At 34.2% G+C, this 23,841-nt stretch overlaps 1 protein-coding gene across 2 annotated transcripts in view; it reads left to right on the top strand.

Moving 5' to 3' along the window:
• BTBD3 (BTB domain containing 3) overlaps positions 1-23,841 on the top strand; it is a 55,461-nt gene that overhangs the window by 14,349 nt on the left and 17,271 nt on the right. The window lies entirely within an intron of this gene.

Genomic DNA, 23,841 nt, shown 5'->3' with positions numbered 1-23,841 from the left:
GGGTCAGACAATATGCAAACAAATATATATACATATATATATATATATTTATATCAATCAAACTGTGCACAGGATAAGTAGGAAATGATGAGAGAAGGCATTGGAGTTAAGAGGTGTTGAGGAATGCTTCCTGTAAGAAGTAGATGAGACTTAAAGGAAGTCATAGTGTAGAAAGGAGAGTTCCAGGAATGGGGGAAAGCCAAAGAAGATGTACACAGCTAAAAGATGGAAGGTCTTGTTCTCTGAATAGCTAGGTTGCTCATAAGAGACATGTGGAGAAAGAGAAAAGATGGGGAAGTTCATGGTGAAGGGCCTTCATTTTTTTCTGTAAAATATGAAGTAAAATTCTCATCAGAAAATGGGGGAATGGGAAACCATGGGTGGTTTAAGGAAGGATGAAAAGGTTTGGAAGAGCAGCTGTAGAGAATGGGATAGTGATTTGATAAGGGAAGTAGAATTGGATTGCATAGAAGCAGTGAAGGCCCAGGCGAGGCCATGTTATACAAATTGGTAGCAGATTCATTCAGAACAGCTGCTTGATTTTCTCTACCTTTGTTCAGTGGCAGGTATGTGGGAGAGAAGATGGCAAATGGTAGGAGTGAGCCAAGGTGGAGTATAATATCCAGTGTGATAAGGGGGAGGGCAGAGCAGAGCTGACTCGTTCACCATGAACCAAGATGGGGAAAAGAGGAGAGGAGTGTCTGGTGGGGGGAGATGGCCTGGAAAGAGAATTGAAGGGGTCAAGGGACTGGAAGTAACAGAATGAAGAGAAGGGCTATGTGAGGGAAAGCAGAGGGAGAGGATAAAAGTCAACAGATTATGCTTAGATGAGAGGATTTCAGAATTTTGAACATGAGATGGCACATTTGTGGATGATGGCAAGGTTGAGGATATGACTACATGTGGTGAGGTGGGATGGAAGAGTAGCTCATGGTGTGGGAGGAGAGTAGGTTGAAAAACTGAGTGGCTAGAGTATTTGAGATAGAGTCTATGTATACTGAAGTCCTCTAACAAGAGAGCAGGAGTTAGTGAGAAAAGGAAAATCATAAACCAGGTATTGAATTCTTAGAAGAAGGAGGAGGGATAACATATATAGACCAAGGGCCTGCTTCTGACCATAGAAATGATCACATAGACCATATTTAGTCTACCATATGTACTAAAGTGTTGATTTTGTCTCAAGTATAGATTTAAAAAGAAATAAAAGAATGCCAACATTTTATTTGGTATAGTTATATGTATAATACACATACATATATTATATGTATTATAATGTGCTATTCAGAATTCATGATAAATTCTCCCTTGTATTACAGTAAATGAGACTATAACCATTAAGAGATTATTAGCCATGAATTTCGAAGGAGTTTTTTAAAAGGACATTTTTGTATATGTCTTGAGGATATATTTTAGGGAGGTTTAGCTTTTTGAGAAACTGAAGTATGTCTCTTTTGCTGATTGTTTTTTCTTATAGTAAATTTCCTTATGAGATGCCAACAGTTATTGAAAATATCATTAGTCATTCTACTGTTTTTAGAGCAAAATGTTTCCACTAGAGGGGGCAGCTGGGTAGCTCAGTGGTTTGAGAGCTAGGCCTAGAGACTGGAGGTCCTAGGTTCAAATCTGGCCTCAGACACTCCCTAGCTGTGTGACCCTGGGCAAGTCACCTAATCCCCATTGCCTAGCCCTTACCACTCTTCTGCCTTCGAACCAATATCCAGCATTGAGTCCAAGACAGAAGGTAAGGGTTTAAAAAATAAATCTTTCCACTAGAGGGTAGAGCCATCATTTATTGTTTTATTGGCATATTATTGGTGTCTCCAGTGCCTTGGTCAATTAACTCATTAATGTTTACTTTTTACTAATGAGGTATATAAACCTTTAAATGCACCAATTAAAAATTATTTTTTTATTCCTCAAGAATATACAATAATTTGATCTTGAATCCAAAAAATAAAAAATCTTTTATTTCATCCATAAGTCTGCTATTTTGCTTTATGTTAGTAAATAGAAATTAACACCAGATGTCCATTGATTGGGGAATGGCTGAACAAGTTGTGGTATCTGATGGTGATGGAACACTATTTTCTGAAAGGAATGATGAACTGGAGGAATTCCATGTGACCTGGAAAGACTTCCAGGAATTGATGCAGAGGGAAAGGAGCAGAACCAGGAGAATGTTGTACACAGAAACTGATACATTGTGGCACAATCAAATGTAATGGACTTCTCTACTAGCAGCAGTGCAATGACCCAGGACAATCCAGAGGAATTTATGATAAAGAACACCATCCACATTCAGAGGAAGAACTGTGGGAGCAAAAATGAAGAAGAAAAACATAGGATAGATCATGTGGTTCAATGGGGATATGATTAGGATTTTGATGTTAAGAGATTACTTTATTACAAATTTGAATAGCATGGAAATAGGTTTTGAACAATGATACATGTATAACCCAGTGGAATTGCTTGTCAGCTCTGGGAGAGGTGAGGGAAGAGAGGTGGGAAAAATCATGAATCATGTAACCATGGGAAAATATTCTAAATATATTTTTAAAAAAGAAATTAACAACAGAATAAATAGTTACCTGCCATTCTAACTTTTTTGGAGGTATGATTAATTTTCAGCATAGGCCCTATGCCATCTGAGAATCAATCTAGCTTATTTAGGGAGCATTTTATTCAGATTGTCCACAAGGTGATGAATTTTTTATTGTAAAACACACACACACAATATATATATGTATATACACAACTCCTTTAAAAAAAAAAAAAAAACCTTATCTTCTGTCTTAGAATCAATACTGTGTATTGGTTCCAAGACACAAGAGCAATAAGATCTAGGCAGTGGTAACTTGCTCAAAGTCAGACAGGTAGGACATGTCTGAGGCCAAAATTGAACCCAGGATCTCTGTGCCTGGCTCTCAATCCACTGAGCCTCCTAGCAGCCCCCTGTATGTATATAATTTTTAAAAGCAACTATCTACTACTAAGTGATGAAATCAATAAAAGTTAAAGAGATCATGGATCCCTGAAATAATTAAATATGGTAATTTGAAGGATTATAACTACCCAACATCTCATAGATGAGTGTTCTTCATATCCATCAGAAGTTCTCTGTCATTTAAATGTTATTATGCAAAACCATTTTGGAGTTTCTCCCAGAGGATTTACAAAACAAAAGCAGTCTTATTATTTTCTAGTTATAGATTACTCCTCAGTGGTCTATGTGTTTTTTCCTTTCTTCTCTTTCTCTTTTCTTCTCAGCGTAACTCTTTCCATTCCTCTTTCTGTCATCATCTCTCTTATCAGTAGCCCAAAAATTCTTTAGAGATCAGCAGGATGGTGGGCCACTACAACACCAGGGAGATTTATGGGGTCAGGTTGAGGCAAAATTAGGGGAAAGTCTAGTTTATATTTTTTCATCTTGTACAAAAGGATAACTTAAAATACTTGAAAGAAGGGCATTGCCAAAGTCTAGATATACTACATAAGTTTAGTGTCTGTCAAAAAAGGCATTGGGTTTGATACAGCATATGTGACATCTTGATGTAGCTAGCTGACTCTTGGTGATTCCTTTCTACATGCTCATAACTAACTACTAAATAAAACATTCTTGCATATGCAGTATATTGAAATCAAGTCACTGGCCCCTAGATTCTTTCTTTTCCTCTTCCTGTCTACTCCTCCATTAATTTTTTATATTTTTTTCATTTCCAAACATATGCCCCCCTTTCCCCTTACCCAGTCATCTTATAAAAATAATTTAAAAAATCATAGTCAAGGCAGTTCAGGAAAACCAGCATATCAATCATAGCTGACATATGCAACAGTCCACATCATTAGGCCCCCACTTGTTCAGAGAGAAAAGGAAAGTATATTTTCTCAAATCTTTTTTCCTGGATTCTAGCTCATCATTACTGTTACAGAGTATTTTGTTTCTTTTTTCTTTGTCATTCCTTTCATTAGCATTACTCCATTGTTTTCCTTGTTCTACACTTTATTCTTTATCATTTCCTTTAATTTTTTTCTTGTCATTTCTTAAAGTATTACTATTCTTTTCTATTTATGTACTACATTTTTTAACCATTGCCCAATCCTTAGGCATCTAATTATTTTCTGGTTCTTTGCTACTGAAAAAAGTAATGCTTTGAATATATTGATTTATATGAGATCTTTTTAGTTGTAACTTTTTTGAGGGTATATATAGATCAGTTGAATCTCTGGGTCAAAGCATACAGAAATTTTAGTCACTTTTTAAAAGACTAGCTAGTAGTGTGCTTTGGCAGATCTATTCCCAAATATTGTTTTGTAATAAATTTGAATTTTTAAAGAACAGGGCTCAGATTTGGAAACTATTCATTTAAATGTTGAAAACTTTTCTGTTACTATTGATTGAAAGACCTGCCACATTTTCGAAACTGAAAAAAAGTAGCTTTAATAGAGGGGTGATAGTTAAACTAAGTTGCAAAGAATTTTAAGTGATTCAGTGTATAGGCAGTGAGTTTAGATTACTGTAGAAGAACATAACTATGAAAAGGAGAAAAATGACAGTCAATTTTTTTGTTTGTTTTGCTGTATAAGATTTTAAATATTCTTAGCTTGCTGATTAATTAGTTATAGGAGAGCAAGAGTCATGGCCACAGTTCCAAGACCAAAAAGAGTGCTACTGCTTGAGGTTGCAGAGGAGCAGGAACTCCTGGTATAAGGATAATATTAGAAATTAAGTCTTGTTATATTAGTTTAGAGATAAGTAGAGAAGCTGGCTTGAGAAAGAATTGGAATTTCAAGCAGAGTGTTAGTTTTATTTATTTTATTTTCTTTCAGTGTCAAGTTTTAAATGTTGACAGTTTAACAGTTTTTCTGTGGCAGTTACTCTTTCTGGGTGTGGCTATTACTCTGAGGGAGTTGGGAGTTATTCTCTGGGACAGGGGTCCCCAAACTGCGGCCTCCTGAGGCCATTTATCCGGCCCCCAGCACACTTTTGGGAAGGGTACCTCTTTCATTGGTGGTCAGTGACAGGAGCATGTGGCAGCATTGCATAACTCACATACAGTGTTACTTCTGGTGACATAATCCTTTGCTTGGCCCCTTGTTCTGAGAGTAACTGAATGAGAATGAGGTACCTTGCAAAGGATTATGTGGCCACACAATGGAAGACATCAGCATAGTGAGCAGCAATCTGGGGGAGGGGATTCAGCACTGTGTATACTGCTTCCCTGTATAGTGGTGGTGGTGGTGATGGCCTGTGCAGAGCTGTAGCCTCCGCTATCCCAGTCAGCCGTATACAGATTTGTTCATAGTTTTTTTTTTTATAGTCCAGACCTCCAACGGCCTGAGGGACAGTGAACTGGCCCCCTATGTAAAATGTTTGGGGACCCCTGCTCTGGGAGGTAGTGAAGAGTTATTCTCTCAGAGTCCTAACTTGGTTCTTGCTGAGACTCAACCGGCTAGGCTTTTATGACTTGGAGGTAAAATTAAGCATTATAAGGATAATAGTGTTAGTTTATTTAGAATACTAAAAATTTGGGTTAGTCAGATCAGGAAAGATCAGTGTAGCCTGTGAACACAGGAGAAGTGGTTCCTTAAGGAACCAGGGAGTTTTATTTGGGTGGAATTAGAATCCCTTAGAGTTAGAAATCCTTTTTTTAAATCATTTTTACTAATCATTTAATCATTAAATCATTTAAATCATTTCTTTATACCCTCAATAAATAATTTATTTTTATATAACAAGAGTCTCCTCAGCTTTCTGGCCCTGGCCGTGAAAAGAAGTTCACTCTTGAGCTTCACTTCACTGATATAAACTGAAGATATTTTGTGAGCACAGCAAGCAGAGTATCAAAATCGGTTTATAAATCCATAATTAATCCATTGTTTGGTTATTTTAACGGTTCTCATTAATTTTATATTACTAAGACCAGAGCATAGACCAAAAGTGCAGTGACCATACCTTTGCCCTGATTATATACCTTGGAAGGACCACAAACTTGCAAACTCAAGAGAACCATAAAAAAGTAAACTTGAAAGAAAAATCATGAAAGATTCAGTAAAATTAAACTGTCTACATTCCAATTTGTGAAAATGATGCATGTAATTCCTAAGAGCTTTATTGTTATTTGGGAAGTTAGAAGTGATTATGTTGGGATGATCTAAAAAAAATGAAGAAAGAGGGATGCAGTGGGAAAAGAGGGAAGGAAGAGGTAGAATATGGAAAAGTATCTTGCATGAAAGAGGTGTTTGAGGAAGAACTTTTATAGTGGATTGAAAAATGGGGTGGTGGGCAGTGCTTGAACTTTATTCTTATTGGGATCTGTTCAGGGAGGGAAGAAAGGGAAGAATTCTCTCTCTGTCTCTCTCTCTCTCTCTCTCTCTCTCTCTCTCTCTCTCTCTCTCACTCTCTCACTTTCACTCTCACTCTTTCTTCCTCTCCTCCCTCTCCTGTTATACTTTTCTTCTATTTTGATCACTTACCAAAGTTGTTCAATTTGAAAACATTCTTTGGTCAAATTTATAATTATTTAGTGCACATTTTTAAAATGCCTACTATGTGCCAAGGACTGTGCTAAGCACTGGGGATACAAAAAAGGAAAAAGACTCCCTCTTACAACCTAATGGGGGAGACAACATGCAAATAAATATATGCAATAAAAATAGGAAATAATTAGCAGAAGAAAGGCATTAAAATAAAGAGAAATTGGAGATGGGCTTTTAGTTGGGACCTAAAGAGAGACAGTGAGGAGTCTGGGAGACTGGAAGGATGGTGTTGGCCTTTACTGTAATAAAGAAGGATGGGAGAGAGAGTTTGTGGGAGAGATGAGTTCCCTTTTCAACACTGATTTTCAGAGGTTGCTGAAGGAAGATCCAGCAAAGGAGACAGAGGAGTGGTCAAAAAAGTACAAGAAACTATTAAGAGGATTATCCCAAGAACCTCCAGAGAAGAGAGTATGAAGGAGAGAGTGACCAATGGTTTCAGAACTTAAAAAGAATGAGGACTGAGAAAGTCGGTTGAATTTGGCAGTTAAGAGATCATTGGTGACATAGGAGAGAGCAGTTTTGGTGGAATAAGGTTTAGAAGTCAGATTTTAAGAGGTTAAAAACAGAAAGTAGAGGTATCTTTTGTATAAGGTCTTTTCAAAGAGTTGAGCTACCAGAGTCAGAAGAAATATAGGAAGATACTTATTGAGGATAAAAAAAAAAATCAAGTGAAGTTTTTTTTTTTTTTAACTTTTAACTTTCAGTCTTAGAATCAAGATAAAAGAGCAGTAAAGGATAGGCAATGTAGGTTAAATGATTTGCCCAGGGTCATATAATTAGGAAGTGTCTGAGGCCATATTTGAATCTAGGACCTCCCATCTCCAAACCAGAGTCTTGATATACTGAGCTACATAGCTATTCTCTCCTGTCACCCCAGTGAAAATTTTTTGAAGATAGGGAAGACATGGACATGTTTTTAAGAAGTCAGGAAGAAACCAGTACTGAGAGAAAGTGATTTAAAGTAAGTGAAAGAGTAAGGATGACAGAAGATGGCAATCTCTTTCTCCATTAATTTAATCTTTATAACAAAAATTATCTTTAAACAATAAATAAGTATAGTCATAATCACTAAAAGATTAAAAAATGATTCTAAAGACAAAAAATATAATTAATTTGCTCATTAAAACATGAAAGAAAGCATTTTGTCACAGGCCTCCGGCCTCATCTCTGCCTTACCCTCAAATAGAGGGCTCATTTTACATATTTTTCTCTAAAATACGTTCAGGTTTTCATTTTTTTCCCTTTATACCAAAGATACATTTTATTTTTTTAAAGATATTTTATTTTACAATTACACGTAGTAACGAATTTCCACATAAGTTTTCTGATGTTATATGATCTAAATTGTCTCTCCCCCTTCCCTCCCTCCTTCCTGGTGCTGACAAGCAATTTAATCTGGGTTATACATGTATTGTCATGCAAAACAAAATATGTTAAGGACTTGCCAATGTATACTCAGTTATTACCCATGCTAATTTGCTTTAGTTATTCTGCAATAGTAGATTTTACTCTAATACCTGTTTAAGAGATGGAAGAAAGGAAAGGAAAACTTGATAAGTAAATAATTACATTTTATTTTAAGTTTGTGTTCAATCTGAATTTGTTGCAAAAAAATGGCAGTATACCAATTTGTTAGTACCTCCATACATCTTTTTGGGCTACATTTTCAGGTTTATAGAAATACCTTGGAAGATCATAGTATAAACCTGGTTTCCTATACCAATACTCTGTATAGTTATGGTACAGTGGCTAGTAAAGTCAATCAAGAATAAGACCTATGTTTAATATATAATTTTGTTTACCATTTTATGTGACTAGCTAGTTATTTTTGGTCTGGTTTAATCACAGTGATTGCTAAGACCCTTATACCCTTGTGCTTAGCTATTTAACTCAGTGGTGAAATGATTGTTCCATTGTACAATGAATATTTTGAGAGTTAATATTTTTAAAATTCATTCCTTGTTGTTAACAAGTATCATGAATACTATCCCTCCACCATGTTCTAATATATAGGCATAAGCAAAAGTTCGAATGCAAAAAGTATTTTCTGTACAAATAATTGACCTGTCAGGATTCCATGACAATTGATTTAGAGATATATGACAAAAGAAGAAATTAGGGTATCACAGGGTATCAAAAATGATGCTGTTCACTTTGTGACATATATGCATTATTAACAAATCTTTAAATATTCTCAGTGTCTAAGGTCCTAGATAACTTTAATTTCTCATAACATATATAAACCATCAGGAGATACAAAATGTACATTCAAGTTATATCTTTTGCATCTAAAGTAATTTAATTATAGTAGAATGATTGCATTGCCTGTGACCATTTTCAAGAAATCCCTGTATGTCCCAAAATTTTATATATTCATAATTCGTTTCCATAGTGTTAGGAGAGACTAGTGACTTCTCTAGGATATTTGGCAGCAGTCACTTCCTTCCTTCTCCTATGGCTCAGGTGTTTATGCCTTTATTTTAGTATTATGACCTTGTAATCTCAGAAGAATTTGAAGAAATCTCTAAGCACTTTGGGTGGACCCAGTGTGACAGGTTTTTGAGAAAATTAGCAAGAGTCACTGTGAGTAGGCATGGGTGAGTTAAAATCTATTGCATTGGAAGGAATATTCACATTGATGATACCATAAATCTATTTTAATATTAGAGTAGGTCCAAGAAATAGTATTATAGTAACACTTATATTGTATAGTTTTATGTAAAGTTATTGTTATTTCCAATATAAAGATGATAAAATTGAGACATATACCTATGAAATGACTTGTATATTGTTATGTAACTGTTAAGTAGCAGAACTAGGATTTAAACCTAGGCCTTATGTAACCTAGACTTGGGAATTACAAAGAAAAGAATGAAACAGCCCTTGTCCTGAAAGAGCTTAGGTTTTTTTATTGGGTTGATACATTAGCAGATCCTATGAGAAATTTCAGTAGGTTAAATTGTTAAAATGTGTTATGTTAAAATGAGGACTTGGCTTTTTAATAGATAAAGTCCTATTTGAAATATTTTTAATCTGTAATTTTGCTTCCATTTCCTTTTAAGAATATAACATGAGACTAAGGCAAATGTGGGCTGAACTAAAATCATTTTTATTACAACAGCATGTGAAATTAAACATAGGAAATAATTTAACAGTGCCAATTTATTTATTTCTTGAATCCAGTTGAAGTAGGACCTGTAAATAGTGTAGTTAAAATGGCACTAGTGTAGTTAAGGTTATGCCAACATTTATAGTACAATGTGCCTTTATATAGCATCCTTTACAACCGATTTAGAAAAATTTTGTAATATAAAGCTAATTAAAAGTAGTGTAAAATATGCTTTTTTTAATTTGGATCTAAAATCAGAACAGATTCGGCTTTTTGAATTTTAGCCAGAAGCTGATTTCCATAATAACCCTCTGTCATAGACTTTTAACTCTACTTTAAAAATTTGTTAGGGAATGAAATTTTACAGTGTCCTAGTTTGGAAGTTTAAGGTTTTGTTTTTTCCCATCTAGTATCAAATGTACAAGTTGTTATTTTAGGAATTGAGTGTGAAATTCCCTCATGATTTATTTCCTGTCAGAGAATTTGTTAATTTACACCCAGGATAGACCTTGTATTTTTCATTTTTCCTCTGACTTTGCCTAAAATAAATAAACTTAGTTTTAGTTAAATACATTGAGAAGATGAAAAGAGGGTGGGTGGTAAGTGGGACTTTTCTAGTTCTTAAATGCCAAGCATCAGTTTGGTTTGGCGTCTAGAAATTTCATCAAGTTGCCTAGTATTTTAAAATTATGTGATCAAAACCCATGAATACATGTGTGAATTCTGGTAATAAAGCTTATTTCAGTCTTATAAGTGTGGCTATAGTTTCTCTTGGGGTTTGAGTTTAAATGTATTTCAAGGTTTCAAGAGTGCTATTTCTTGTTTCTGGGTTCTCCCCCAATCAGAAATAGGAACCATTTATTCCACTTGTATAGAGCCAAATTACTAAGGTGGCCCCATAGGATCCTGGGGTCTATGGAGCCTGTTGGCTGTAAGACAGGTAAGAAAATTGTGGACAGGTCAAGAAATATAAAGGTCTGTAAGAATTGTATCATGAACTCCTTATTCCATTGGCCTTTGAAGGGTATGCCATGGCATATGGAATTTTGCTTTCTACATATCCATTTACAACTTTATGAATTATAAACTACCCTATTTTGACCATTGTCAATTCCTCTTGAATTTACAATTAATTTTATAACCTATCAGAATTCAAACAAAATAAAATACATTTTGCTGTTTGCTTTTTGAATCCTTGGGAAGTAAAGAAGATGGTAAGAGGATATGGAGAATGGATGAGGATTTGCAAGGTCTGGGTAAGGAGCATTGAGGGCCAAATGCATGAGAATTCCTATTTGTTACCAACTTACACCATCACAGTCTGCTATGATTCCTCATGTAAAGATTAAAATTAATGATCAGTAACTAAATATTATATTTTAAAAGTTTTATTAATAATAACTAAAGTAAAAGGAAGTACCAGAACTCAGCCCAGTCATGTGGAAAAAAAAAAGGCACGTGGGAGGAGTTACAGCTAGTTAAAAACCAATAATGTGATCTCGCCAACCTGGAGATGCAGGAGAGATTATATGGAATTTTGGGAAATACTAAGGATTTCTGGGGAATGAAGTGAAAGGTTCAGAATCTCCATTTATACACTCACAATAAGCAATGTTGTGCTATGACAGAAATAAAATTTGATCCCTGCTAAAATCATACCTTATCTTGTGTAGAATGGGACTATATTCTAATTACTTCAATTCACAAAAATTTCACTTCTATCAGGAATAGAAGCTCTCTTCTATGAAGTTCCAATGTTCAATTATCTCTCAACATCATTTTTCTGGGTAGTGACGCTTATCCTTTGCCCCCCCCCCCAATTTTCCTCTTCTCACTCTATCTGCATTCTCAGAAGTAAAACCTCTAGAGCAGAAATTCTTAACCTGAGCCCTATGAACTTTTAAAAGAAAATATTTGAATAATTGTATTTTAGTATAGTTGTTTTCCTTTGTAATCCTATGAATTTTATACACTTAAAAACATTACCCTGAAAAGAGGATCATAGGCTTCACCAGAATTTCCAAGTATCATCCTTGACATACCATAAAAAAGCTGACTCCTTCAACAGAGACAGTCTTCTCTTTGGAGTTTTCTGGAGTTTTCTTGTGGGTTAAGAAGGGAATGAATCTTAAGTGGTTTTGTTGTCTAGTAGTATAACCCTCAAGTCTTCTGTACTCTTTGCTTAGGCAGGGAGAAGAGTAGGGTATTAGAGAAAGTTCTGGAGCCACTTACTGGTGCTAGGTCCAGGTGAGGTTTGAGTATCAGGGGCTTCCTTATTAGGACTGAAACTAGGAGAGGATATAAGTTAACTGTAAGGTCACAGGAAGAGGATGCCTCAAGACTCGGTCAGCAGTTTCATCTGGTCAAAAGCTTTGATCATTATCCGCTTGACACAGAATTAACATAAATCAATACAGTGAACAAAAACAGATTTTGTCTTTGCCTGTGAGTCCATATTGCAATCCTATTATTATAACTAGAACATCAAGCAATGTAAAGTTTACAATTGTCACAACTGTATTGATGCCAGATTTAGTGTAAACATCCACATTATCTGATTTGTTTTTCTTCAGTTTAGAAATCATGAGTTCAAATGATTCACTAGCCTCAGCCTCCCTCAAAAGTAAGGATTACAGATGTCTGGCACCACACCTGGCAGAAATTTGGTTTAATACATTCATCTGGCTCCTAGATCTAGATTAGATTTGTTCAAAGTCTGATATTAGTCACTGCTATTTTTTTATAGTTTTTAAAAAACTAATTTCAGATAAGTAAAAAAACAACTTGAAAATAGATTATGATTTTGCTTGCCCCAAATCTTTTCTGTTAACATTTTTATATCCAAAGCATCTTCATTTAAAAATAATTTAAGTGCTTGATTTATATATGTGTGTGTATATATATATATATATATATATATGGATGTACACTGATAGTGTAGCACAGCTAGTATGCTTCATTGATGTCCACATAATGTTGAAGTCTAAAGGTAGGAAAAAAAATCCAGAATTTAGGGTAGACAGTCTTTATGGAAGGTTTATGGGAAGATAGAGATAAAAGTTTCCACTGGGGGAAGGGGGGCAATTGGGTGGCTCAGTGTACTGAAAGCTAGGGCCTAGGTTCAAATGTGACCTCAGTCACTTTCTAGCTGTGTGACCTTGGGCAAGTAATTTAATTCCCATTGCCTAGCTCTTAATACTCTCCTGCTTTGGAACCAATACACAGTGTGGATTCTAAGGTGGAAATTAAGACTTAAAAAAAAAAGTTTCTACTGGATGGTGTGAAGATTAAATTAACTCTCCCTTGCCCATTTTTAGATTTAATCACCAGAAGTATATACATTTCTTACTGTATACACTTACACTTGAATGGGGGAGGTCTGTGAACCATGTGTGTGATAGTGGGTGATGAATCAGAATCGACTGATTGCCCCATGTGGAGTCCTAAGCAAAGCTTTAGCTGTAATTGGTACACGTAGAGTGGAAGGAAGTCACAGGAAGTGATAAAAAGGAATGGTCTTTAAAAATGCTAAGAACTTCCTGTGGAGGGTCTTTTCAGTCTTTTGTCCTCAACTTGACTTTGGAGGAGCTTTGACTGAGGACCTCAGAATGCTTCTACTTTCCTTAAAACTATCACTGGGTGAGTGAAAAAGGCTAAATTCCTTTCTTGGATTTTCTGAAGGGATTAGCCTTAGGACAGACCTACCCTATTGAGAGAGGCTTCCTGCATCCCCAGGTCCTAGGATCAAGGCTGAGTCCCCTCCCACTAAGGGCTAACTAGCCCTGCCTGGGTTGAGCCAGGGGACAGAGCAAATACTGAGTGCATAGGCTAGATAACCCTATCCTCTCCCTGATTTTTTTACTTTCACTCTTTCTATATTTTATAAATAAATTGTTAAAATAAATCTCTTTGGAATTTGACTAAATTTCTGGTGTCCCTACACCTAAATAATCTAGTCCAACCTTTTATATTAACCCCTTCCATTTCTACCCCTTCCAAAGGATTTCAGCTTGCACTTTAGAGAGAGTATAAGAATTGTATTGAAGTTATGTTCAAAGTACTGTCCTAGGTACTGAGGGAAATAAATGAGAAAGAAACACCCTTATGTGTTACCAATTTTACAGTATAGTAAGCAAGATAAGACATTTACAAATAAGTATGTAGTACAAGGTAGAGTATGTTAAGTGTATCATAGTGCCACACATGAAATGCTAATGAGAGTTCAGAAGAAATGGGACATCATTTCAGCTAAGGGATAAGTATCACCAATGGCTCCTTGGAGGAGATAACAAAATCTAGGCTCATTTGAATCAGAATTTCAAATTTTGATAATAATAGCTGGCATTTGTTTAGAACTTTAAGATTTGCAAAAGCACTTTGCAAACTCGTTTCATTCTCACAACTCCCTTTACATAGGAATTTTATGTGGTTCCATGAACCATGCATTAAGATTAGAATTTAAGAAATATCGTAGATCATAAATCTAAAACTTGAAATTACTTTTAGACATCATCTAATCTATCACTTATAGGTGAAGAATCTGAAGCCCACAAAAGTAGCATTTCTTTTTAGGCACCCAGCTGTACAATTGAGAACAGTACCATGTATGTTTCATATATCTATTTACTGATATCCTCTGTGGAGAAAATTTGTAGGGATAAGGAATTTACATCTCTTAGATAAGAAACTGACTCCAGCTTGATTTTTCTTAATGAAAATTCATGAGTAATTTTACCATTAAGATGAGATTATTGGATATTACCTTGTGGTGACAGAAGCAGTCACACATTCATTACCCAAAGTCAGAAATATCTGTGAAACAAATACTTTTTGCTTTGGAGTGATCAAAAATTCTAATGTCCACTCATCAGCTAAAGCTTTAGACATTTCTGAGTGTGTTTCTGAAGGGAATGTAGAATGGGGATTATCCCTTCCAGAATCTTTGATAGTATTTAAGCCTAGTTTATAACCTTTATATCACCAGTGCAGCCTACCTTTCAATCATCTTTGTCAGTTTTAAGAAGGGCAAGGATTGTGTGTGTGTATGTTTTTAAAGATCTATATCTTTGAATCATGTATAGACAAGTATGTAAACAAAATATAATACGTGATCAGTGTTATATAAGGATGAGGCCTGTTTCTTTTCTTAGCCTAACATTTTATGTAGGTATTATTTATGTGAAAATAAGAGATCACAGTAATCATTTGTCACTATATGTATTTTATAAAAATTTGGTGCATTTATCAGTCTTTGATTGATTGATGGAATACTTTTGACTCTCTTGCATTGAAATATGGCTATTCTTTTTTGTGTTTTTATAATTATGTATCATAAGATTCTATTAGAAATAAGAGGGTGATAGTAGGCCTTTACAAGTTTAGTCAGTGGAAATTCCTATTTTGGTCTACATACCTAGAATTTTACCCATACCAACAGTTGTCATAGTAGCAGTTCTATTTGAGAATTATGATTATATACTTCTCATTCAGCTGAATTATAAAAGTTCAATTATGCTAATCTATTTCAGTCAGAATTCTTTATTCTCAAGGAGTGGTTGATGACCAGGTTGTAAAGAAGATATTCCTTACTCTTGCTTTAATAAAACATTTAATGATATCTTATTTTCTACTCACTAATATGCAGTATATTATATCATCAAATTAGAATATAAAGCAGTCATACTAAAGATATAATTTATCCTCATCCTTAAGAGGTATACCTCAATTTGTATAATTTAATATATAAAACTAAAATTATATAAAGCAATAAGGGCTTCAATAATTCCTCTTACCGAAGACTACCTTTCCCTTTACAAAATTATTCACTATAAAGTTCCCCTAAATTAGAATCCCAATTTATTTAGAATATTATTTAGCTTATACAAATTGCATAAAATAGCATGGTGTAGTGAATAGACTATTTCTTGTACATAGTCAGGAATCTTTCCTCAGACACATTATTTTAGCTTCTGAATCTCAGATTTCTTATCTGTAAAATGAGGATAACATTAGCACTTCACAGCCTTAATTATGAAGAATTCATAAATCAAAAATAGACTTAGAGAATTAAGACCTATAAGGGACTTTAGTGGCAATCTAGTCCCATCCTCTTCTAGAAAAAGAATCATCTTTTCCACATTCTTAGCAAGGTCATTATTATAGAATTTTCTTGAAGATATCCATTGAGGAAACACCCACCTCCTGAGGCATACCATTTCAATTGTGGATAGCTCTAATTGTTAGCAAACTTTAACCTTAGGTAAATCAGGCATTTTCAAAATTTTCCCATTGCTTGTGATTCTGCTTTCTGCAAGAGGTATTAGAAGTCTAATCCCTTTTCCACATCACAGTCTTTCTAATAATTGTTGGCAATTATTTCTCATATTTTACCTTCTGTTTTCTGTTTCCTTAAGCTGATCTTCATATGCCTTGAACTCAGCATCCTGATTGGGCTCTACTAAAATATTCTCAAGCATGTCAATTTCTTTCGAGAACTAAACATAATATATGTGAAGAAATTTGCAAATCTGAAATTCAAGTATAATTAGCTACATAGATTTTTCAGAAGCACTTCTGTTGCTTCAAGGTAGATGCAGTCATACGATTTAACTTAAATGATTCCATGGCAGTTATTCAGCAACTAATTTTTATTGAATTGAAGTTAGTGCATTCAGACTATTAGAAACCATTAAGTAGTTAAGTAATCAGTAGCAGTGGCATGATATTAGATTTTTTGTAGACTGGGGCAACTAGGTGGTGCAGTGAATAGAGTACAGGGCCTGGAGTCAGGAAGACTCATCTTCATGAGTTCAAATTTGGGCTCAGACACTAGCAGTGTGACCCTGATCAAGTCACTTTACCCTGTTTGTCTCATTTCCTGTAAAATGAACTGGAAAAAGAAATGGCAAACCACTCTAGGATCTTTACTAAAGAAAAGCCAAATGGGGTCAAAAAGAATTGGACATGACTGTAAAGACTGAACAACAAACAATAATAATTGCTTAAAGGCATAATCTCTGCCTTTCATGAGTTTTCATAGAATTATGAGCACTCAATATGCAGTATTGAGGCATTTTTCCAAATGGAAAAAAAAAAAACTAAGACTCCAAAACCATATTTTCTAGGACTTTTTTTTTTTTTTTTGCAGTGGGAAGAAGAGATGATTCATTGGGAAAATAAGCCTCTAGCAGGTTCCACCATTTGTAGACCATATTGCAGGGTGACTAAAGTTACTGTCTCATTATGTCCTGTTTATATAGCCACTGTCTTTTGTATTGTAAAGGTAGCATTATTGTTGTTTTTGCTATAGTGGGATGAATAATGATAGCTTATATTTTGTAAAGTGGAAGCTTTACATAAAAGCTTGTTACTTTTTCCAAAGTGATCTTGTATGTATTTATTTTTTAGATCCTCAAAATAATTCTGTTTGTCTGCACACATTTTTCTCTACTTGATAGATAAGGAAATTGAGGCACACATAAATTAAATGCCTTAAAAAATCCTTCAGATGGTTCATGGCAAAATGAGGATTAGATTTCAGTTCTACAATTCTTAAACATTTATTCAGTACTCAGTATATACCAGGTCTTGATTCCCACAGTAGGATTTTTTCCTCTGATTGTGATTTCAAATTTATGAAAATATATAGGCCACTATTTTGCCTTCTTTGCTCTTAACAGTGGCTTAATTTCTTTTGTTTTGTTCAGGATAGAAGTACTTTGCTGTTGATTGTGGTATATCCATTTGCTAATTTCTACTATTCCTTCAGACCATTAAATATTGTATTTTAGCATAATCTTGACATTTATTTTCATTCAGTAAGCCATTCTAACCTAAATTCAGCAAACCATATTGTACTATTTAGTCATCTACAAACATGTCCAGAAAAGCAAAGTTGAGTTGCAATTAACTTTTCATTGAGTTCTCATCTTAGTAGGATATTTTCATTATCTAATTAATTGGTTGAAACCATAGATTTGTTTTCCAACTTTCATCATAACTGTAGAATGTCTTCCTTTTTTAGTTTTATATATACCTTCATATCAGTTATAATCTGTCTATAGCTAAAGTTCATTTCCTTATTGAATTGATAATATGTACACTACACAGGATTGCAGAATAGATTGCTGACCTTTGCAAATGTAAGTTTTAAAGAATTCCCTATTTTTGCACTATAAAGCAAGGTAGCCTATGTAAAAGTTTAGAAAAATAAAGGCAATAAGAAACATTGCATAGTGGAAGAAACACTGACCTGGAAATTAGGAGGCCCTTGTTCTGGTTCTTATGCCACCAAAGGGTACCTAGAGTAATGCTTTGCACATAATAGACTCTTCTTAAATATTTATTGAATTTATATTCAAGCTAGTGGTATTACATTAGTCATATTATTTAGGTTTCACTTGCAGTATTAGGGAAGAAATGGAGGAATCAATTAAGGTACCTTTCACTTCTAAAATCATTTGATCTGTGAAATATGTAATCAGATGCTAAATGCAGAAATAAGATGATTGAAAGCCCTATAAGGGGAAGCAAGGTAGCATGGTAGATGACATTCCATGTCTGGGGTCAGGAGGACTTGGGTTCAAATTTGGCCTCAGACAGTTCCTAGTTATTTAACCCTGGGAAAGTCCCTTAACTCCAGTTACCTAGCCATTGTCTCTGTTCTGTCTTAGTATTGATATAAAGAAGAAGGCAAGGGTTTAAAAAAATAGCCTACAAATTGTGGTGTCAGTAGACTGTTTTAGGACTTTATGGGCATTTTTTTATTTTTTAAACTGTTTTTATATGAAGAAGAAATAATGGCAAGCACATAATAGATTAAATTTTAAGACTAGTGCCATGCTATACATTGCTATAGACACTCAAAGATTATTTTAGCTCTTTTAATTAAATTAACTCATCAGGATGGACTGAAGATTTCTTTAAGCTCCAAATTCAGGAATTCAGTTGAAATGCTGGCCAAGCTACTAGAGGAAGAAAAATTCTAAGGGTAAACATAGGCCTTGGGAGATCTCTTTTATTCTCTCCCATTCAGGTAGTTATTTTTTGTTAGATGAGGATCCTTCATTTTTATTATTAAAATTTTTTATTAAAAATCATTTTTTTCTTCGTCTTTAGGCTACATACTTACAGAGAATGGCAAGTAAGGACTTAACTAAAATTTTTATTTTTTCTGAGCCTACTACAAATAAATTCATTATTTGAATATTGATTATGATGTCATTAGTGTTCTATTTTTAACCTCTGCTTTCAGAGAATAGAATTAACAAAAATAAAAGCTTACTGTTTTAAAACAATTTTTTTAAAAAGTAAACATTTATTCAGCATTTATTGTGTGCTTACCTAAGCCTGAAGACAAAGAAGGGCAAAAAGATAACCCCTGCTTAAAGACCACGGTTAAAACCACAGTTTAATGTAGAAGACAATATGCAAGTTACTTCATATAAGCAAGCTACATAGAGAATAAATTAGCAATAATAAGTAGAGGAAAGACATTATAGAATTAAAGGGAATAAGAAGGATTCTATAGAAGATAGGATTTTATTTGGGACATATGAAGGAAGCCAAGAGACAGAAATAAAGAAGGCTAGGATTCCATGCATGGGGAACAGCCAGAGAAAATGTCAGGAGTTTGGAGATAGAGTGTTACTCAAGTAACAATAATAAGGAAGCCAGAGCCACAGGATCAAAGACTACATAGGGAGAGTATACAGAAAAGAGGTGTGTTGTGGTGCTGGTAGAGCAGATTTTAAAGGGCTTCTAAGACAACTATGTGTTGTGGTTGAAAAAATATCAGTCTTGGATTCAGGAAGACCTGAATTTAAATCTAGTCTCATAGTTTTATTAGCTATATGACTTTATATATATATATATAATTTTGTTTAGAATTACTTTTGAACTGATTATTGTATATTAAATTGTCTTGATTCAAACAATTAAATTGTGTGTTTTAGCATGTTCTTACAATATTTCCTCCAGTAGGCCTCATTGTATTATAGCTATTTAGGTTACTTTTCATTTGTGGACATGTCTAGAGAAGTAAATTGAGGCAGAACATTAACTTCTGTTTGCCTCAGTTTTCTCATCTGTAAAATGCATTTACTTTACAAGGTTATTGTGAGGGTCGAGTGAGATAGTGATTGTAAAACTCTAGTTCTGGGCACCATATAAATAATTAGCTGTTATTAGGTCTTATTAAGATAGGTAGTCATTGGAATTTATTGTGTATTGAAGTGACATGTTCAGAGGTGCATTTGAGGAACATCACTTTGATACATGCATGGAAAATTGATGGGGATAAGGGAGAGATTGTGTCAAGCATACCCAGTAGCAGCCTATTTCAGTGGTCCTGGCATGAGGTAATGAAAATCTGCTCTAGGATGGTGGTAGTGTCAGAGAAGAGATGGAGATACATGTGAGAGGTATTAAAAGGATCAAATTGTCAGACTTGGGTGCTGTAAAAATTAAATTTGGTTTGGCTAAATATAATGGTTAAAAATATAAGATTGTGGTCGCCTTTTATAAAATTGACTCTTAAGTCCAGGGTCTGTTAATTGCTCCTAACAATTTAGTTTAATAGAGATACAGTAAAAGAGAGAAATGTAGGAAGGAAGTACAAAGTATTGCCTAGCTATAAACACCCTATAATTTCTGTCTGAAGAAGCCCAGCTCACTATCTGGCAAGGGTTCCATCAAATCCTGATCTCCATGTGGAGTCACAGTAGTCTCTTAAGTCAGGAGTCCTATTGGTGTCTTCAACAAGAGTTCCAGCAACACAAGCCTCTCTAGTCACTCACCCAGCAAGCCACCAGCTCAGAATTCTGCAGAATCCTCCTTCAAGAGACCTCTTGTCTGCAAAAGCCAAGGAATGAATGAATCTTCTTTTTTGGTCTTGCCTTTTATAACCCTTTTTCCAAGTCTCTTTCTGTCAACTCCCCCACTTAATGGGAACCAATCAGTTTTCCCAATTTACCTACCACTACCTTTGGAGGTGTGAACTTTTTCTATAAGTAACTTGTGAATTCTCTTACTTAGTGTTAAGTAGAGATACTTTAAGTTCTTGATTGATTAACTCAAAATAGACAAAGGGAATAAATAATTCCCTTTCACAGTGCCATAGATTGTAGGTGAAAGAGTGAGAGTTGAGGATGACAAGCAAGCCAGAGGACTGTGAGGAAGGTGGTAAACAACAATAATCTCAATTGAGATTTATGTATAAAACGGAGGGATATAAACATTGATATTAATTTAGGATTTTATGTTTCCTTTTATTTCAGTGAGTTTTTAAAAGAATAATCATTACTATAAAATTTGTTATAGCACTTTGTTACAAAGTACTTTTCTATGTCAGTATCATGTCAGTTGATTTCTTACAACAATACTATGAGGTAGGTAGGTTGTTTAGGTATTGTTTCTTTTTTACAGATGAAGAAATTGAAACTCAAAGAAATGAACAACTTATTCAGACAGAGGTTATTTAGGTAATAGAATCAGAAGTTAGTGAAAGATTTAGACCTGAAAGGAGGAAGGAAATAAATAACAGCTACTATGTAAAAGGACTGTGCTAAGTGTTTAACTAATATTATTTCATTTGTTCCTCACAACAACCCTATAAGGTAGATACTATTCTTATCCTAATTTTACAGATGAGGAAACTGAGACAAACAAGTTAAGTGACTTGCCGAGTCATAGTCTGTCATTGTGTAAGGCTACATTTGAATTCAGTGTTCACTGTGCCACCTAACTTCCTCTATCTGAAAAGGTACTGTAATGGTTACCTGTTTCACTTCCTCATCTTTCAGATGAGGAAACTGAGGTCCTTGAATTAATAATCATCTTATATTTCCAAGATTATTATTTTTCTCCCACATTGCACTACATTTCATACAGAGCATCTTCTATCTTTGAAGATATGTCTTAAATTTGTCATGGTGAATATTATTTAGTTGTAATTAAGACCTATAAAGTTGTGTCCTAAGTTGTTGATAAGTCATTACAGCATATTCTATGACTGATTTTTTCAAAAGTATAAACTATTACTTTGGATTTTGTTTTTTTAAACCTGTCACCCAGATTTTTCCATTTGCCCTAGAAGTTGAGAGTTGAAAAACAACCAAAATAGATTCCATGCTAATTTCTATTTCCCAATGTTTTTGTCAAAATAGAAATAGGCAGTATGCAAACAAATATTCAGTTTTTTGAACTAGACAATTTTCCTATGGTTTTTAAATAGTATTCTTTCTATTAGAGAAACTCATGCTCATGAAAATCTAAATTTCTTTGGGAAATCATTTCATTAGCTCTTAAAAACATACCCTTATTAAAGTACCCATGAAAGTCAGTACCCCTGGCAATGTGAGAAAGGGGAAGAAGTGTAATATAATGATTATCCACAAAACTCTTGAAATCTAGATATAATATAGATAATAGTAAGTTCAATTTACTTTAGCTTACAGGCTTCCTTTCCTCTCTTCTTACTAAACCAATTTTGATAGTATAGAAAAAGTAGGAAATATTAGATCTAGATGGACATATAACTCAGTTTCTAAAAATTGTTATCATCTTGCATGTGTTTAATGTTTTTAAGTTGGCCAAAGTACTTTTCATGTATTCTTAAGGTCACAAAGACTTTTTGAATGAAAGTTTAGTTATCCATTTCTTTTTATATGCTTCACATCTTTTACAGCTTCTGAAGTCTTGTTGATTTATATTGTCATATAGACTTCCATGTAAATAGCCCTTAACAAAATCTCATAAAAGAATTCCCCTGAAATACATCTGATAAGTAAGTGGTCACTTAGTCTCTGCTTGCACTTCTTTTCTCTTTCCCCCTCACTTTCTCCCAAAGAATGTCTCATTTCCCTTTTGTATAGCTTGAAATGGATATGTTGGGTTTTTTTCTTTTCCTGACATCAAGCTTAGATGAGCCTTTTTACACTTTTACCTCTTTCTTCTACTTCTACCCTTAGGAAACCAACATAACTAGTATAAGACTATTTAACATAATGGCTCCTTTCACTGCTTGAAGATAATTGTCAGGTTCCCATTAAATCTTCTCTTCTCTAAGGTTAAATATCCTTGGTTTCTTCAGCTGATACTTAGAGGGAATGGACTTGAAGTTCTTCACCATTTTAAATATTTTTCAGATTTTCCATGTTCTTCCAAAAAATCTGCTGTTCATAAACCAAATAATGCTCAAGGTATAATCTCACTAGGGTAGAGAACAGATGTACTTTTACATTTTTACCCTTGTAAGTTAAGCTTCTCTTTCTGTAATTTACATTGATTTTTTGGGGGGTTGTACTGTTTTATCATTGAGCATGGTATCTACTAGTCCTGCATATATGTTCTTCAGATAAATTGTTATTTAATAATGCCTCTCACATTATATTTGTGATGTTGAATTTTTTGTGCCTACATTTATGGTTTGTCATTTATCTGTGTTTAATTTCATCTTACTAGATTCAATTAACTGTTCTACATTGTCAAGATCATTTTGGATTTTGACTCTGCTCCTCCTAATTTTTGTGTCTTGTATATTTGAGAAATGCATTAATTTTATCAAAGCTATTGTCAAAAAATGTTAGTTTAAGTTTAGCAAATATCTCAGGGACATGTCACTGTGTACTTCATTCCAAGTTGACAGTGAACTGTTAATGACCATTCTTTCAATCCAGCCATTTAGCTAGTTCCAGTTCTATTTTTAATACTGTATTTCTTTTAAAGTTATTTGAGAAGTAGTATGCTTCTCAGGAAACTGTTAAGAAAGGAGAGTTACTTGGTCTTCCTTGGCCTTATTTTTTCATTTCTCTAAGTTAAAATTTGATTAGAAATACTTGAAAAAATATTTTGACTTTAAAGCTGTATGCCTAATTCTATATATTTAAATGTCTTACTTTATGATAGTAATGAATAGCATGCTTTTCCATCCCCATGTTGCTTACTAACATTTTTCCTTCATTCCAGATGTGGTAATTTTTTGTTTTTCTAGGCTCTTCTAGAAAAAATATTTAATTTAATTCAGTTGTGATACTGTCTATGATTTTAGTGAATGTGATTCCATTCTCCATTGATGCCTATTATTAACATCTTGCAATTAGTAATGGTCCTTGAGAATTTGCTATAGTGAAAAACTTCATTACTTAGTGGGATAAGCCTGCCTGAATGTAGGTAGATAGGCTGTACTTTAGATCTCT

The sequence above is a fragment of the Monodelphis domestica genome, chromosome 1 (assembly GCF_027887165.1).
Source record: "Monodelphis domestica isolate mMonDom1 chromosome 1, mMonDom1.pri, whole genome shotgun sequence".
Classification (NCBI taxonomy): Eukaryota; Metazoa; Chordata; class Mammalia; order Didelphimorphia; family Didelphidae; genus Monodelphis; species Monodelphis domestica.
This window is presented reverse-complemented; position numbering and strand designations above follow the sequence as displayed.